Here is an 18173-nt window from a genome sequence, read left to right on the forward strand (position 1 = left end):
TGTGCCGAAGACTTCCATCACGCCCGAGGCGTCAGATTGTCTGCTAAGCGCTTCCATGGATGAAGAGCACTCTACTGTTATGAGTGCGGTGATTCAGAAGGTTTTGTCCGCCAAAAGCGGACGAAACGAAGCTTGCACCAGCCTTCTGAAAGGCTTTGAGGTAAGTAAAAAATGTGTGAAATTACCACCCGATAGGTAGTAGCCCCTGATACTCTGTTTGGTGTTCGGAAAGAAAAGCCAAACAGAGGGTCAATTATAATCCGCAGGAGTCTAATAATAAATGTGCATATGAATGAGCAGGATGTGCTGCTTGCCGCTGCTGCCCGCACAGCCAAGGTCGCTGAACTAATGTGGCACCTGGAGCAGGTGCAGGGAGAGATCGACCTCACGAAGAGGCATCAAGAAGAGAACAAAGGTGAGTGATTCCCCGTTCTTATGTATTTTAAGGATAGATAAAATCAATTAGTCTAACGACGAAGCATCGTGACTGTGTAACAGGGGCCACCACCGAAGTGGCGTCCCTGAAGAAAGCGTTGTCGGAGGCCGAAGATATGGAGGCCTTGGAATGCAAGGAGCGCGAAAAGCAAAGTGCTAGAGTGGGCGAGGTACAGCAATAGCTCCGGGACCTCGGCAAAAAGTTCAAGTCCATGGAGCATGATCTCATGATGAAAGAGGCCGAGCTTGCAAAGGCCCTTGCGAGTATGAAAGATGCCAAGGCCGAGGCCGACAAGGCACAATAGGAGATCCAAGTGGCCAAGAAGATAGCGGCGGGTAAGACATTCTTTATGCAAAGCAAACATGTGGAGGAGGCGTTTCTTTTACTTACCCGAATTCGAAGCTCTCCAGGGGCATTCGCAGATCTGCCATGCAGCATCTCAGACGCCGCGGAGTTCTATCATGCCGAGCAGGGGAGCTTCACGGAGAAGCTGTTCTGGTCCCAGTATGTTGGGGCCGAACACCCAATGCCTCTGAGTGACCAACTGAAGCAGTTGGTCGAACTCCACAGGGCGGCCGAAGTGTCTATGAAAGATGTCATAGTCCGGATGTGGCCTGGTGAGCCCCTCTCCACTAGCTACTTCGGCCTGATCAAGCGGATGGTGAATGCCTGTCCGCGGTTTCAAGTGATCAAGTGATCCATTTGCATTGAGGGTGCCCGCCGGGCCTTTGCCCACGTGAAGGTGCATTGCGGCAAGCTGGATGCGGAGAAGCTAGTGAAGGACGGGCCGCCGGAGGGCAAGGCGCATCGCCATCCCGAGAAGTACTATGATGGCGTTATGAAGGGCGCTCGTCTCGTGGCGGATTAATGTACCAAGGACAAGATCTTTGACTAAATGTACCTCTGCAGCTGTTGTAATTTAACGACGAAGTTACTTGTGCTATGTAGCATTGTTTGATTTAAAATATTACCTTCTGTGCGGATGTTATAGAATACTGAAAGTAGGCCAGTCGTCGGCTTCCGCCCCCATGCAACTAGTACCGGGGTGTTCCTAGAAAAACTCGGATACTCTTTATCCAAATGTTTGGTCCCTTAAGGAGGTATCCGGCGCAGCGAACAAGGCAATCGGGCTATGCAGCTTTATAACTTTCACTTAGCCATAGAAGTCTATAATTTTAAATTTTGGCGAAGCCCCTAGAATCGGAAGTCCGAATTGGGGCGCTATATACGCCTAAATCGGATGAAGCTGATTCCTCGCCTAAAGCGGAAAAATATTTAAGGATTTTAAGACCTCTCAAACAGCGACCAGCTCTCGCCGCATCATGCCGGTCAGTTTTCGACTTTCTCTACTGAGGTCCTCGTCCGGAAGAACCGGGACACAATCGTAGTAGTTCTCCCTGCGCTACCTTAGCTGATATAACCGAACGTAAGGTACCAAAACAAGGGAGCCGGGCTAACCCAACTGTAGACCCAAGACATGATTCGGAGCTGATGCATATAGTGCTATAAGTTCGGGGTGCCACACTGTTGAAAGTGTTCGGACTTTACTTGTCGTATTACGGGGCGCCATGAGAAGCCACTGGCAAACTGACCGTACCAAGATGTACGGATGCAATATCAAATAAACATTTGTAAAAATGCTCAAATAAGAATAATAAGCTGACGCTATATATGAGCTCCCATTGATGAATAATACGTTTAAGCGTATGTTTACAATGAGTGCATTAAGCAGAGATAAATAGGACTATTTGAGATGTCCTATCCAGGGGCAGGCTGCGTACAGGTATGTAAAACAGGTATAACGATCGTAAATAGATTCCACCTGGGTATTTCCTTCTGTGCGCAAAGCCTGTTGCCTCCTTGGTTTTCTCCCCTCTATAAGTCTGACAATCCGGCTCTTCTAAAGAGGCTGCCCTAAAGCAATGTCCTGAAAAATAAAAAAGGAAGGTTTTTTATGAAAGTATGTTGCGGTTACACCGCACTGTTGACTGAGTCACTGCTGCGCCTCCACCTATGCCCATGGTATTTTGAGTGCGCAATTATGTACGCGTGGCACGAATGCTGCTTTGATGGGGCTTGAGTGGAGGCCGTACTGCTAGTCGCGCTCTTGGCGTGCCTGATGATCTTGTTGCGGGGTGCTCCGGACTCGCTTGACGGTGCTCGAAGTTGTTGTCGCCGGATTGGTTTGTCGGAGGAGGCCGCATTGTACTTCCGCCGCGAGGGCTGCAGTATGCTCTTCTGTTCGGAGAGAGCGGTCCATGTTTTTGTTGACTATTATGACCCCGCGCGGTCCTGGCATCTTGAGCTTGAGGTATGCGTAATGTGGTACCGCATTGAATCTAGCGAATGCGGTTTGTCTTAGCAGTGCGTGATAACCACTGCGGAAGGGGACGATATCGAAGATTAACTCTTCGCTTCGGAAGTTATCCGGAGATCTGAAGACCACTTCCAATGTTATAGAGCTTGTACAGCAGGCCTCTACTCCAGGAATTACACCTTTAATGGTGGTTTTGGTGGGCTTGATCATGCCCATTTTGCGCACTGTGTCCTGATAAAGCAGGTTCAGGCCGCTGCCGCTGTCCATAAGGACTCGCGTGAGGTGGAATCCGTCTATGATTGGGTCTAAGACCAATGCGGCTGAGCCGCCGTGACGGATGCTAGTAGGATGATCCCTACAATCAAAGGTGATTGGGCAAGCGGACCATGGGTTGAATTTGGGGGCGACTGGCTCCATCGCATAGACGTCCCGTAGTGCTCGCTTCCATTCCCGCTTGGGGATGTGAGTGGCGTAGATCATGTTGACCGTTTTCACCTGGGGGGGAATTTCTTCTGTCCCCCCGTGTTTGGATGCCAGGGCTCCTCGTCATCGTCGTTGTGCAGCCCCTTGTCCTTGTTTTTGGCGTTTATTTTGCCGGCCTGTTTGAACACCCAGCAGTCTCTGTTGGTGTGGTTGGCTGGCTTGTCCGGGGTGCCATGAATTTGGCACGAGCGCTCCAGTATACGGTCCAGACTGGACGGTCCCTGATTGTTTCTTTTCGACGGCTTCTTCCGCTGACTGGACTTGGATCCGCTGAATCCGGCGTTTACTATCGTGTCTTCATTGTTGTCGCTGTTGTTCCATCGCTTATGTCTGTTGCGTCGTGGCTTGCCGTTATTGTCGCAGACATCAGAAGTGCCAGAATGTGGCGTGGTGCTGCTGCGAGCCAACCAGCTGTCCTCGCGCGCGCAAAAGCAGGTCATTAGTGTTGTGAGAGCTGCCATGGACTTGGGTTTTTCCTGGCCGAGGTGTCGGGCGAGCCATTCGTCACGGATATTATGCTTAAAAGCCGCCAGTGCTTCGGCGTCCGGGCAGTTGACTATTTGGTTCTTTTTAGTTAGGAACCGAGTCCAGAATTTCCTAGCTGACTCCCCGGGCTTTTGAGTAATGTGGCTCAAGTCATCGGCATCCGGTGGTCGCACTTATGTGCCCTGGAAGTTTTCGAGGAATGCGCCTTCCAGATTTTTCCAACTGCCAATGGAATTTGCTGGCAGGCTGTTTAGCCAGTGCCAGGCTGGTCCTTTGAGCTTAAGGGAAGATACTTGATGGCGTGTAGATCGTCTCCGCGGGCCATGTGAATGTGGAGAAGGAAATCTTCGATCCATACTGCGAGGTCTGTTGTGCCATCATATGATTCGATGTTTACGGGTTTGAAACCTTCTGGGAATTCATGATCCATCTCTTCGTCAGTGAAGCAGAGGGGGTGCACGGTGCCTCTGTGCCGAGCTATGTGGCTATGCAGTTCGAATTGGTCTGGGTGGCTGCGTTCGGCCCGGCTGGACTTGTTTATGGTGTATCCGTCGCGACGGTCATCATCGCGTGCTGGGGCGCGCCCCCGCGATCCGTAGATCGGCCTTGGTTGTCCTGCTTTGTTTTGCAGTATATCATGTAGGTCTTGCCTGTTGCCCCGGGCCGTAGTGTATTGGCGTGGGGGTGCGGGATGGTATTCGGGCTGATATCCTGTTTTATCCCGGCCACGGGGTGGGCGGTCAGCCGTTTGGCGCTCGAGTCTGTATTCCTCAGCTGCGAGGACTTCAGTCCATCTATCTGTGAGCAGGTCTTGATCAGCCTGGAGTTGCTGCTGCTTCTTTTTTAGGCTCCTCGTAGTGGCCATAAGCCGACGCTTGAAGCACTCCTGCTCCACAGGGTCCTCAGGCACGCCGAACTTGTTGTCGCCGAGGCTAATCTCGTCTTCGAAGGGGGGCATGTAGTTGTCCTCCGCCGGATATTCGTCGGTCGCCTGTTCATCTGGGCTGACCTGCTCATCATCCTGCTCGTCCTGCTCGAAGGCGGGCTGATCAGGGTTGTATTCCTCTTCGGCACCGTCCGGATTGTTTTCATCTCCTGGGCCGGTATTGCTGTGGCGGGACTTGGAGCGGCGTCGACGACGCCCATGCTTTGTTTTTCTCCCTGAAGGGTTATCCTCAGTTGCCTCATCGCCATTAATTTCTTTCGGAGTGTCCACCATATATATATATCGTATGAGGAGGTGGTTGTCCACCGCCCTATGAGCGGCGGTTCCTGTACTTCTCCCGCATCGTTGTCCATACCGTCCATGTCTTCGGAGTCGAAGTCAAGCACATCGGTTAGATCATCAATCGTGGTAATGAAGTGTGTGGTGGGTGGGCAGCGAATTCCTTCGTCACTTGCTTCCCACTCAAGCCGGACATAGTTCAGCCAAGAGCCTCCTGACAAAGAGAGAGACTTTAATGAGTTCAGCATGTCGCCAAAGGGCGAGTGCTGGAAGATGTCCGCGGTGGTAAACCCCATCACCGGAGCCCAACCTGGCTCGACTGGCTCGAGAGTGCGCGGACTGGAACCAACAACCGGATACGAGTCCGGGGGTCCGGAGTTACGGGCTTCCTCAGAAGTGAGGCATGTGTTCGGCTCTACCGCCAATGAGTGTGCAGCCTACGGGGCGGGCCCATCCCTCCGTCCTTAGGCGGCGCAGCCTACTCCGGATTTAGGTCCAGGGCTACTGCAGGGGTGATATCCCGAACATTGTCCGACAGCAGGTCTAGGCCGTGCTCATCACGACTGTCCGGTGCTCCTGGCATAGGCCCAAATCCGTTGAAGATCAAGTCTCCGCGAATATCCGCCGTGTAGTTCAAGTTTCCGAACCTGACCTGGTGGCCAGGGGCGTAGCCGTTGATCTGCTCCAGATGGCCAAGCGAATTGGCCTGCAGTGCGAAGCCGCCAAACATGAAGATATGTCTGGGGAGAAAAGTCTCACCCTGGACCGTGTTGTTGACGATTAAAGGCACCATCAAGCCTTGCAGCGACGAGACAGAGGAACTCTCAATGAAAGCACCAATGTCGGTGTCAAAACCGGCGGATCTCGGGTGTGGGGGTCCCGATCTGTGCGTCTTAGGCTGATGGTAACAGTAAGCAAGGGACACAATGTTTACCCAGGTTCGGGCCCTCTCGATGGAGATAAACCCCTACTTCCTGCTTGATTAATATTGAAGATATGAGTAGTACAAGAGTAGATCTACCACGAGATCGTAGAGGCTAAACCCTAGGAGCTAGCCTATGATGATTATGATTGTAATTGTGATCGGACTTCTAAGGACCAACCTCTCCGATTTATATAGACACCGGAGAGGGCTACGGTTTACATGGAGTCGGTTACAAGGAAGGAAACATAATATCCGGATCGCCAAGCTTGTCTTCCACGCAAAGGAGGGTCCATCCGGACACGGGACAGAGTCTTGATTCTTGTATCTTCACGCTTCAATAGTCCGGACGATGCATATAGTCCGGATGTCCGGATACCCCTTAATCCAGGACTCCCTCACAAAGGATATCTACTCAAAACATCATTGGATGGCAACACATCATTGGATCATAATATGCGGCATAAAGCACCATGTTAAAGTAGGTATTACAGCGGGGTGCGGGAGAGTGGACCGCGTAAAAGAGATAAGGATGGTGATGATGATGGTAATGTTGACGAAGACGATCACCGCCGGGATGATTCCCCTCCCGACGGCACTCTGGCGCCACCGAGAGAGAGGAGGAGAGGTTTTCCCCCTTGTGCGTCCTCCTCCAGGGCCTCCCCCCTGGATGGGGAGGGGTTCCCACTCTGGTCCTTGGCTTTCATGGCGATGATGGCCCCTCCAAGATCCTTCCCCATGGCCTCTGGTGACGGCCCCCTTCGGCAAGGTGTCGGAGAGGGCCTAGATTTATTTATCGTGGCTACAGAGGCTTGCGGTTGCGGAACTTCCGATCTAGGTTATGTTCTGGAGGTTTGGGTATTTGTAGGAGGGACTAGCGTCAAGAACAAGTCAGGGGCCCCCACGGAGAGTCCACGAGGCAGGGGGCGTGCCCTAGGGGGCACGCCCTCCACCCTCATGGGGCCCACGGGATTACCCTCCAGTAACTCTTTGTTCCAGTATTTTTTATATTTTCCAGAAAAATTCTCCGTTAATTTTCAGCGCATTCCGAGAACTTTTATTTGTGCACAAAAACAACACCACGGTAGTTTTGCTGAAAATAGCGTCAGTCCGGGTTAATCCTATCAAATCATACCAAAATCATATAAAACTATTGCAAACATGGCATCAACTTCATAAATTATAGATATGTTGGAGATATATCAGCATCCCCAAACTTAACTCCTGCTCGTCCTCGAGTAGGTAAATCATAAAAGAAATAATTTATGAAGTGTGAATGCTAGCAAGTGCTTAAGTTTGATCAATGATAGTTTCAATCACTTTTTCTAGCATCATTATATATCATAACAGTAGCTCAACTCATAAAACTTCTCATGATCAAGTAACAAGCTATTCACATGTTAAAGTATAGATCATAAACTTTCTTGAAAACTAACAAACCATGCTCTTAGTCATCAAACAATTGCAATTTATCTTATTTTCGGGAAGGGTCTATGTAAGAGCTTTGATTCAGCAAACTCCACATACTCAACTATATTTAATATTTCACAATTGCTAACACTCACGTGATATTTATGGGTTCAAAGTTTTAATCGAACACAGAGAAAGATAGGGGCTTATAGTTTCACCTCCTGACCTTTTACCTCAAGGGTAATGTCAACAATAATACTTTATGAAAACCTACATCCAAGTGGAAATATATATCCGGATCGCTCCAACACAAGGTGCTTGCCACAGGAAAAAGTGTAAAAAGGAAAGGTGATGATCACCATGACTCTTGTATAAGTGTAGAAGGTAAAAGTAAAAGATAGGCCCTTCGCAAAGGGAAGCAGAGGTTGTCATGCGCTTTTATGGTTGGATGCACAAAATCTTAATGCAAAAGAATGTCACTTTATATTGCCGCTTGTGATAAATACCTTTATTATGCAGTCCATCGCTTTTATTTCTTCCCTATCACAAGTTCGTCTAAAGCTTATTTTCTTCGCACTAATAGATCATACATATTTAAGGAGCATTTTTTATTGCTTGCACCGATGACAACTTACTTGAAGGATCTTACTCAATCCCGAGGTAGGTATGGTGGACTCTCATGGCAAAACTGGGTTTAAGGGATGTTTGGAAGCACAAGTAGTATTTCTACTTGGTGCAAAGAATTTGGCTAGCATGAGAGGGAAAGGCAAGCTCAACATGTTGGATGATCCAAGACAATATAACGTCTATTGTGATAGAGGAAAACATAACCTATTAAGTTGTCTTCCTTGTCCAACATCTACTTTTTAGCATGTAATATTTTAATGAGTGCTCACAATTGCAAATGATTTCCAAGATAGTATATTTATATGTGAAATCTCTCTTCCTTCAATATTCTTTCATGAATTGTTCAAGTGACCAATTCTGCATTTGCTAACTTTCAATAAGCTTACTACGTATACCTATTATGTGTGAAGTCGTTACTCCCCATGTTATAAGCATATGAAAAATATATAAATTCAGATTTATGATATTCAATTCATTCAACCATTTACTCATAGGATATACGTGAAGCACGTGAGTAAATGACAAACTACTCCAAAAAGATATAAGTGAAGAACACTGCATAGTCAAATAATTAACTAGCCATGGGAGGATTATTTTCATTCAAGATTTCAGATCCAATGATTTTATTCAAACATCAAGTAAGATTGAAAATACGCTCCAAGCAAAAAACATATCATGTGACGAATAAAAATATAGCTTCGAGTAAGGTATACCGATAGTTTTGAAGACGAAAGACGGGATGCCTTCCCAGTCAGCCCCAAGCTTAGGCGCTTGAGTCTTCCTTAAATATTACCTTGGGATACCTTGGGCTTCCCCAGTCTTAAGGTCTTTCCACTCCTTATTCTCCTTATATCGATATCTCACCCAAAACTTGAAAACTTCAATCACATAAAACTTAACAGAACTTTTGAGATGGGTTAGTATGATAAAGACTAAACCATTCACTTTGGTACTGTCAAATACAGGATTCATAATTGTTCTCACACAATACCTACTGTACCATATCATTTCTAAAATTTATATTGAGAAATATAAGCCATAGAAACTAGAAAACAAGCAAACTATACAACGAAAACAGAATCTGTCAGAAACAGAACAGTCTGTAATGATCTGAACAACAACAATACTTCTGCTACTCCAAAAATTATGAAATAAAATGGTGGTTGTGACGAATTTGTCTATTAATCTTCTGAAAAAATAATCAACTCAAAATCACTCTTATGTAAAAAAAATGACAGCTAATCTCGTGAGCGCAATGTTTCTGTTTTTTACAGCAAGATCACATTAACTTTCACCCAAGTCTTCCCGAAGGTCTTACTTGGCATTTTATTGAAAAAAAAGCTATAAAACATAATTACTACATTATATTAATCATGTTAACACACAAAAACAGTAAGGGTAAATATTGGATTGTCTCCCAACAAGTGCTTTTCTTTAATGCCTTTTAGCTAGGCATGATGATTTCAATGATGCTCACATAAAAGATAAGAATTGAAACATAAAGAGAGCATCTTGAAGAATATGACTAGAACATTTAAACCTAACCCACTCCCTATGCCTAGGGATTTTGTGAGCACACAATTTATAGGAACAAGACTCAACTAGCATCAGAAGGCAAAACAAGTATAACTTCAAAACTTTAAGCACATAGAGAGGAACTTGATATTATTGCAACTCCTACAAGCATCTATTACTCCCTCATAATAATTTTCAGTAGAATCATGAGTTTAACAATACAACCATCATGTAAAGCATTATTTTCATGATCTACAAGCATAGAAATTTTACTACTCTCCACATAAGCAAAAATTCTTCTCATTCGGAATAGTGGGAGAAAACTCAACAAAATAACTGTCATGTGAGGCATAATCCAATTGAAAATTAAAATCATGATGACAAGTTTCATGGTTAACATTATTCTTTATAGCATACATGTCATCACAATAATCATCATAGATAGCAATTTTCTTCTCATAATCAATTGGAACCTCTTCCAAAATAGTGGAATCATTACTAACTAAAGTCAAAACCTCTCCAAATCCACTTTCATAAATATCACACTATGATTAAACACCCTCCAATATAGTGGGGTCGTTACTTCCTAAAGTTGACACTCTTCCAAACCCACTTTTGAGGATACTCTTATTCATACTCCAAAAGATATAAGTGAAGTTCATGGAGCATTCTATAATTAATATAGACTAACCAATATCCAAGCTCAAATATATAAGTGAAGCACACGAAGCATTCTATAAAACCATACTCAAAATATTTAAGTGAAGCACAAAGAGCATTCTATAAGATCATACTCAAAAGATATAAGTGAAGAACATGAAGCATTCTATACGTCAATGAAGGTCTATCTCATACTAGAATGGTTCTTAAAGAAAAAGAAAACACAAATCATATGAAGAAAACAAAAACCAAGGTATACCGATATTTGTTGAAGAAGAAAGATGGGATGCCTTGGGCATCCCCAAGCTTAGATGCTTGAGTATCCTTGAAATATTTGCTTGGGGTGCCTTGGGCATCCCCAAGCTTGAACTCTTGCATCTCTTTATTTTTATCACATAGGTAACTCCTCGTTCTTCGAACACTTCATCCACACAAAACTTAACAAAAACTTTGTGAGATCCGTTAGTATAATAAAGCAAATCACTACCTATAGGTACTGTTGTAAACTCATTCCAATTTCATATTAGCACTATATCTACTGTATTCCAACTTCACCATGGTTCATACCCCCCGATACTACCCATAAATTCATCAAAATAAGCGAAAAACACATAGAAAACAGAATCTCTCAAAAACAGGACAGTTTGTAGTAATCTGGAAATTTCTTATACTTTTGTAACTCCAAAAATTCTAAAAAAAATATGAAAATTTAAAAAATTGTACACAAGTAATGTGCAAAATGTTTCAGACTCATTTGACTTTCCAGTAAAAAATGTAAATTCACGTGCTACAGCCAAAGTTTCTGTTTTTGTACTGCACATAGTAAACAAGCAATCTAATCATCCTAAAACCAAAGCTTGGCACATTATTTTTATAATACAATGAATATATACAAGGGGGTAATTATTTTCAGAGAAACTTCCATGAAATCTTTTACATTGTTTCCATGAGCATGAACACAAGTGTTCCAGGTCGACCCTCACTTCTCCAATGCATAACTTTCCAATCAATCCTTGAGGGAGTCCTAGACTAGGGGGTGTCCGGATAGCCGAACTATCATCATTGGCCGGACTCCAAAACTATGAAGATACAAGATTGAAGACTTCGTCCCGTGTCCGGATGGGACTTTCCTTGGCGTGGAAGGCAAGCTTGGCGATACGGATATGTAGGTCTCCTACCATTGTAACTGACTCTGTGTAACCCTAGCCCTCTCCGGTGTCTATATAAACCAGAGGGTTTTAGTCCATAGGACACATAACAATCATACCATATGCTAGCTTCTAGGGTTTAGCCTCCTTGATCTCGTGGTAGATCTACTCTTGTACTACCCATATCATCAATATCAATCAAGCAGGAGTAGGGTTTTACCTCCATCGAGAGGGCCGAACCTGGGTAAAAACATCGTGTCCCTTGTCTCCTGTTACCATCCGCCTAGACGCACAGTTCGGGACCCCCTACCCGAGATCTGCCGGTTTTGAAACCGACACTCCTCTTTTTGAAAAACTTTTTAGGCATAAGAGGCAAGTGAACCTTTTTGCATTTTAATTTTTTAATTTTTTTGTATGTTTCACCCACAACTAAGCAAAACTAAAAAGGGAAAACAAAAACTACTTAGTGAAGAAAGCAAACAAGCATACACAAGAATATCAACCCCATGCTATTGCTCCCCGGCGACGGCGCCAGAAAAGAGCTTGATAATCCCCAAGTACAGGGAATCATCGTGGCAATTCCCAAAGGTGGAAGTGATAAGTATGGAGTGTCGAACCTACAAGGAGCTAAAGGTAAGATCATTATTCTCTCAAGTCCTTTTTGCCACTGATACGACTCTACGTACACTGAACGTTTGCTTCCAACTAGAAACGAGAAATAAAACTACGTTGTGGGTAAGAAGAGGATGACTTTGTATGATATCGGAGAGCTAAAATATAAAAGTAGGTGCTGTTATCATAAAGTTAGAATATATTACTAAATATTATAAATAGCGAGTGTGGAATAATGATGGGTCGGTGTGTGGAATTATCCTAGGCAATTGTTAACAAGACCAGTAATCACTATTGCAATTCCATATGAGGGAGAGCCATATGCTAACATACTTTCTCTTCTTGGATCATATGCACTTACAATTGGAACTCTAGCAAGCATCCGCAACTACTAAAGATCATTAAGGTAAAACCCAACCATAGCATTAACATGTCAAGTCCCCTTTATCCCATACACAACAACCCCGTTACACGGGTTTATGCTTCTGTCACTCAAGAAACCCACTATAAGTGAATCATGGACGTATTGCAACACCCTATAGTGGGATCCCCTCACACTTGCGCATCACGGAGGGCACAATACGATAGCACCAAAGTAAAACATACAACTCATACCAATCTAGATCATCAATCGACCCAAAGACAAAGAATATCTACTCAAAACATCATAGGATGGAAACGCATCATTGGATCATAATATGTGGCATAAGGCACCATGTTCAAGTAGGGATTACAGTGGGGTGCGGGAGAGTGGACCGCGTAAAAGAGATGAGGATGGTGATGTTGATGAAGACGATCACCGCGGAGATGATTCCCCTCCCAATGGCACTCCGGCGCCACCGAGAGGGAGGAGGAGAGGTTTTCCCCCTTGTGCTTCCTCCTCCATGGCCTGCCCCCTCGATGGGGAGAGGTTCCCCCTCTGGTTCTTGGCCTTCATGGCGATGCTGGGCCCTCCAAGATCCTTCCCCATGGCCTTCCGTGATGATGGCCCCCTCCGGCAGGGTGCCGGAGAGGGCCTAGATTGATTTCTCGTGGCTATAGAGGCTTGCAGCAGCAAAACTTCCGATCTAGGTTATGTTCTGGAGGTTTAGGTATTTATAGGAGAGATTGGCGTCGAGAACAATTCAGCGGGCCCCATGGAGTGTCCAGGAGGTAGGGGGCGTGCCCTCCACCCTCGTGGGGCCCACGAGACTCCCCTCCAGTAACTCTTTGTTCTAGTATTTTTTATATTTTCCAGAAAAATTCTCTGTTGATTTTCAGCGCATTCTGAGAACTTTTATTTCTGCAAAAACAACACCACGGTAGTTCTGCTGAAAACAACGTCAATCCGGGTTAGTTCTAATCAAAGCATACCAAAATCATATAAAACTATTGTAAACATGGCATGAATATTTCATAAATTATAGATACATTGGATACGTATCATTAATCCAGCAGAACTGTTTACGATGAGGCAGAACAACAAAAATGGGCAGCCGGATGAGGGTGTGTGCGATATACGGCATACAGTTCACTAGGATGAACTATGTGTTATTAGGCAACACAATACAAATGGTTCAACTGAACAAGATGTGTGTGATACGTGGCAAACAGGTCTGCCATTAGAAATGTGTGTGAAGACCAATAATAACACAGATGATTGCTGCTAATAAGCCATGTGATGTCTGTGATATAACCGAAATAAACATCCAATTACATAAGTGACTATACAGATCATTCGCACACACCTCAATAAACAATTGTATGCATTCTAAACTAGGAGAAATGATCGTTTAGTCATCTACTTCTTGTGACGCTCCTGCCAGTGCTCTGTGGCTCGATCCCTCGTCTGGGGCAGGAAGAAGACACTCCCTCATGTCAACGATCTGCATGTATGTCTCATAGCTTGTGTACGTGTCCTTGGCCGCGTACTTGACGTGTTCTTCATCCATTCTCTGATGCCAGACACTCTGTCAGGCATTCTTGTCCTTCTTGATCTCATCCTTCATCTTGATGTAGTAGGGGTCGATGATGGCCGAGGCGAGGTCAACCAGGGAGTTCTGTTTGTTGTTGGCGTTTCCCCAGACCTTGTAGTGGTCCGGGATATGGACAAGATTCTAGCATTTAAAGCCCAAAACCTTGAGCACATTTAGATCGTTGATGGTGTCCACCGTAGCGAAACTATAGTCGGAGCTATTGATAAACCTAGAGAAACGCTCACAGGGCCTTGTGGCCAGGTGGTAGTGGTAGACGAGAACGTCATGTCGCACGCACAACTGGGCGACGACAACCTTCTCATTGTGCCCGGCACGACCGATGGTGTACTCGAGGTTGAAGCCGACCACTTGGTACTTGTCCTCAGCAAGCAACTGCTCCATAGTTTGGATGGAGCTCTCCACCGGGACCGGTTCGTTCGTGTACACCACTAAGAGGTCCTTCCCCCTCACGTGGGTGTCCACTACGTGATGCATGGTGAACTGCCCGCCGTTATCGTCATCGGCCGCTGGGAGCGCCATTTGAGCCACGGGGAGCGCCATTGGAACCGCTGGATGTCCTCTTTGTATGTGTCATCGTGGGTGTGATTATTGTGTCGTGTGGCACGAGAGATGAAGGTAAAAGGCTGCAGGAATAAATGGGGGCCGGGCGGCCTGATTTTCGACGTGTCCGCATGGTAGTTTTTACACCTGGTAACTGCATCGTGGCGTCGCGCCCGGTGCAACCGCATGCACACGAACGTGCGTGATGCGCCGGCCCCAAACACTGGGAGCACGCGTGGAGGAACGAGGGCAGAGCGCCTGGAGGGACGCGAGAGAAGAGCGCGCGCGATAGAACGCAAGCAGAGCATACTGCGGCCTCCTCAACCGTGAGCAACCACACGCATAGAGCAGTTGAACACGCAGGGAATGGTCGTCTACAAGCTGGCTGGCAGTTGCGTCGCCGCGTAGAGAGCGGCCGTGTGCTACTACCTCCATCTTGGTCTATTAGTCCCCTTTATATTATGTGCCATATTTTGATGGTAAATTTAACCAACAAAATGTTAATGCATGTTACAAAAATTATATAATTGGAAACAATGTTCAAATACAAATCTAACGATATAATCTCTTGCGACATGCATCCGTATTTTATTAGTTAAATCTATAGTGTAAAATTGGCACAAAAATACATAGACGACTTACAAACTAGGTCGGGTCATAGGTAATTTGATCGCAAACATTTTTATTTTATTAACTGTATGTGTATGTGTCCTTTCGTCCGCCTCTCGCACGTCTTGTCACCCTACTACCGTAGACGGATTAGAGTGCAAGCTTGAGCAGCGCACGGAGGCGTTCTTTTGTCCATACGTGGTGAGCCTGTTCCCACGCAACCGCACACGTTCCCGCGCAAGCTTCCCGCCCGACTTGGTGAAATCCCAGAAAATCCCAATGCTTACCGGCATGCTATAAAAATACTCACGGTCGGCGAGTCCTGCGTGGCATTTTATCCTCCCTCCCTATAGCTTATCTCGTCTGCATCTCTCACAATCGCCAATGGCACTGGTCCGTCGTCGCCGCTTAGCCACTCCGCCGTCATAGGAGGACAGCTCCAGCTGGTAGGCTACACCGCGGCGGTGGCACAGTCCCAGGCGTAGCGTAGTGCGTGTGGCGTCCCTGTTGGGTGTGGACGGAACAACAACCATATGCTACGCCGCTGCTGCCCGTCAGCAGCAGTTGCCGGCTGCCGTTGCCGCCACCCCACTGTCTGTCGTCGTGGCCGCCACACCACCGTCAAAATCCGGGGCCATCGCCCACTCCGCCGCCGCGGCCTGAAGGCGGGAGGTGCTCGTCGTGGCCGCCACCCCACTGCTAGCCACCGTGGCCATCACCCGCTCTGCCAACATGGCCCGAAGGTGGGAGGTGGTGGTCATGGCCGCCACCCTATCATCGGCCGCCGTGGCCGCTAGCCCATCATCGACCACCGGGGTCATCACCTGCTCCGCCACCGCCACCCGAAGGTAGGAGGCAGAGGTGGAGGCCCACACGTGCATCAGCGACCGTGCGTGCTACATCGAGTCCCTGCAGGAGGAGGAGCGCCTCGTCAAGCACACAAAGAGCCTTACCGTCGTCGTGGTCGCGGCACACGCCGCCACAGGGCGAGGAATCAGGAGATCTACGAGGAGAACCACCGCTTCGAGAGGGGTCGTCTGGAGCGGCAGAGGGCGTTCGAGGTGAGCGTTGCTAAAGGTGCACCAGCGGCAGGCACCGTATTGCAGTTGTCCAGCTCGTTGGTAGGCTCCTCCTCCTCTGCCTCTTACTGAGCATGCTCGGCATAGGTGAGGCTGCCGGAAGTAGTACAAAGCCCCTCTGTAGTAGTAGTATTTAGGGGCTATGTTGTTCAGTTCATCAGACTATAGATGTGGTGGAACTGTACAACGTACTTGAAATTAGCTAGTATATATAGTTGAACTAGCTATTTCAGTACATGGTTGGCAACAATTGGGGAAAAGTTTGGTCAGTTCAGCTATTGAGTTGAACTATTTGTATAAAGAACAACTGCTTAATCCATGAATGAAATCTATGCTTAATTACTGAATTTATTTACAAAAATTAGATGGTGCTACTGATTTTTAGCTGCATATTTTGACAAACCCAGTGTTACAAGGTTGGCAAATGGCAATGTTATTAGATCAACAAATGTCAATCTTTCTAGTTTGAAAAATGGCAATATACCCTATATGACAGATGCAAATCTTACCAAATTGTTTGTATGTGGTAGCACACGGGTCATCCAAACAACCGTTTGCATTGAAGGGATGTACAAATCCTGCTCAGCATATTTTCTCTTGGCTTAGCGCCAAAGTCCGGCTTTGCATATCGTATTCTATCCGAACCATTTGTGTTGAAGAGATGCACAAATCCCGCGTTGCGAATTATCCCTTGACTTACTGGGGAAGACCATACCTCTCGCTTTGCATATGGGTGTTCTATCTAAAACGTTTGTGATCAAGAGCTGCACAAATCCTGCTTGTCACATTTTACCTTGGCTTCCTGGGGAAGCTGGCGGTTTGCATACGGGTGTTCTAACTGAAACATTTGCGATGTGTAGCGACCTGACCCAAATGGATCGAAGTCTCTGTGCTTAAGTGTCATCCCTGGATCGGTATGCTGACACACACAGTACTCGAGGAATTATAACAGAGTTTAATCACACAATTTATTACATTGAGATCCTCAAAAGAGTATTTATTGCAATAATATGGCCAAAGGCCATCTAAAATAAAATAACTGCGGAAGCATCAAAGGTAAATGAGTCCATCCAACTCCACGGCAAACTGAGTGCAGAACAACGACCTATCACATCTTTAATCCTCGTCAGAAAAGTCTGCAACATGAGACGTTGCAGCCATGTAGGTCAGCACATGGAATATGCTGGCAATTTCACACCATAGAATAATAATGATGAAAAAACTATCTCTATATGCAAATTTAGCTGGTGGAGGCTCTAAGTTTAATTTTTGCATAAAGCCAATTTTACCCTACAACAAAGGAATAAATTTTTATTTACTACTAAATTAAAATGCCATTATTGAGAAGGTTCCTCCAACTCAATCCCAAAATTATTAGTAACCCAATTATTTCATTAAATAGAGTGATGAGATCAACCAATAATTCACTTCTAGATACTCAAGTTGTCCATAACCGGGGACACGGCTAATCATGATTAGTTTGTACACTCTGCAGAGGTTTGCGCACTTTTCCCCACAAGACTCGACCACCTCCATGATCGGAAGATCGAGACATAGCCTTTCAAAAGTGTTTCCCCTTAACCCTGGGTAGACTGGTACACCTACTTTCCCCTACATCAGCTAGTCTACCACGGAAAGAGGTCACACAACTTACTCACCTATGCCAGAGCCCATAATGGCTTGTGGCTGCACACGGAAGTTTCTAGGCATGAAATATCTTATGATCCCTTTGAGCCTGGGTGGCAGACCTAGGGTAATCACACAGGTACTCCGGAATTCCCCTTGGGAAATCACTGGTTACTTCAGGTGCCCCAAACAATCCACCCAGATGTGTTTTAAAGTTGCCACCTTAGGTTATCCCAAAATTATTAACTCTCACAACTTGCATGGATCACACATACCAATCCCCGTCTACGAGCATGGCTAAGCAATATATGACATAACGAAAATTCGTGGGGTGACTAAAGGTCATAGGTTTCTTCCACATGAACTACAAAGCATAACCACATGTTCCCAATGCTACTCATGCAATCTTTGAGGGTGAAAGTAATGCATAGTAAAACTGTGTGTTGAAAATTATGATCAAAGTGTGAACTTGCCTTGCTGTCGTTCGTTGAACTGTAAAGAT

Source organism: Triticum dicoccoides, chromosome 1B (genome assembly GCF_002162155.2).
Source record: "Triticum dicoccoides isolate Atlit2015 ecotype Zavitan chromosome 1B, WEW_v2.0, whole genome shotgun sequence".
In the NCBI taxonomy this organism is placed as follows: Eukaryota; Viridiplantae; Streptophyta; class Magnoliopsida; order Poales; family Poaceae; genus Triticum; species Triticum dicoccoides.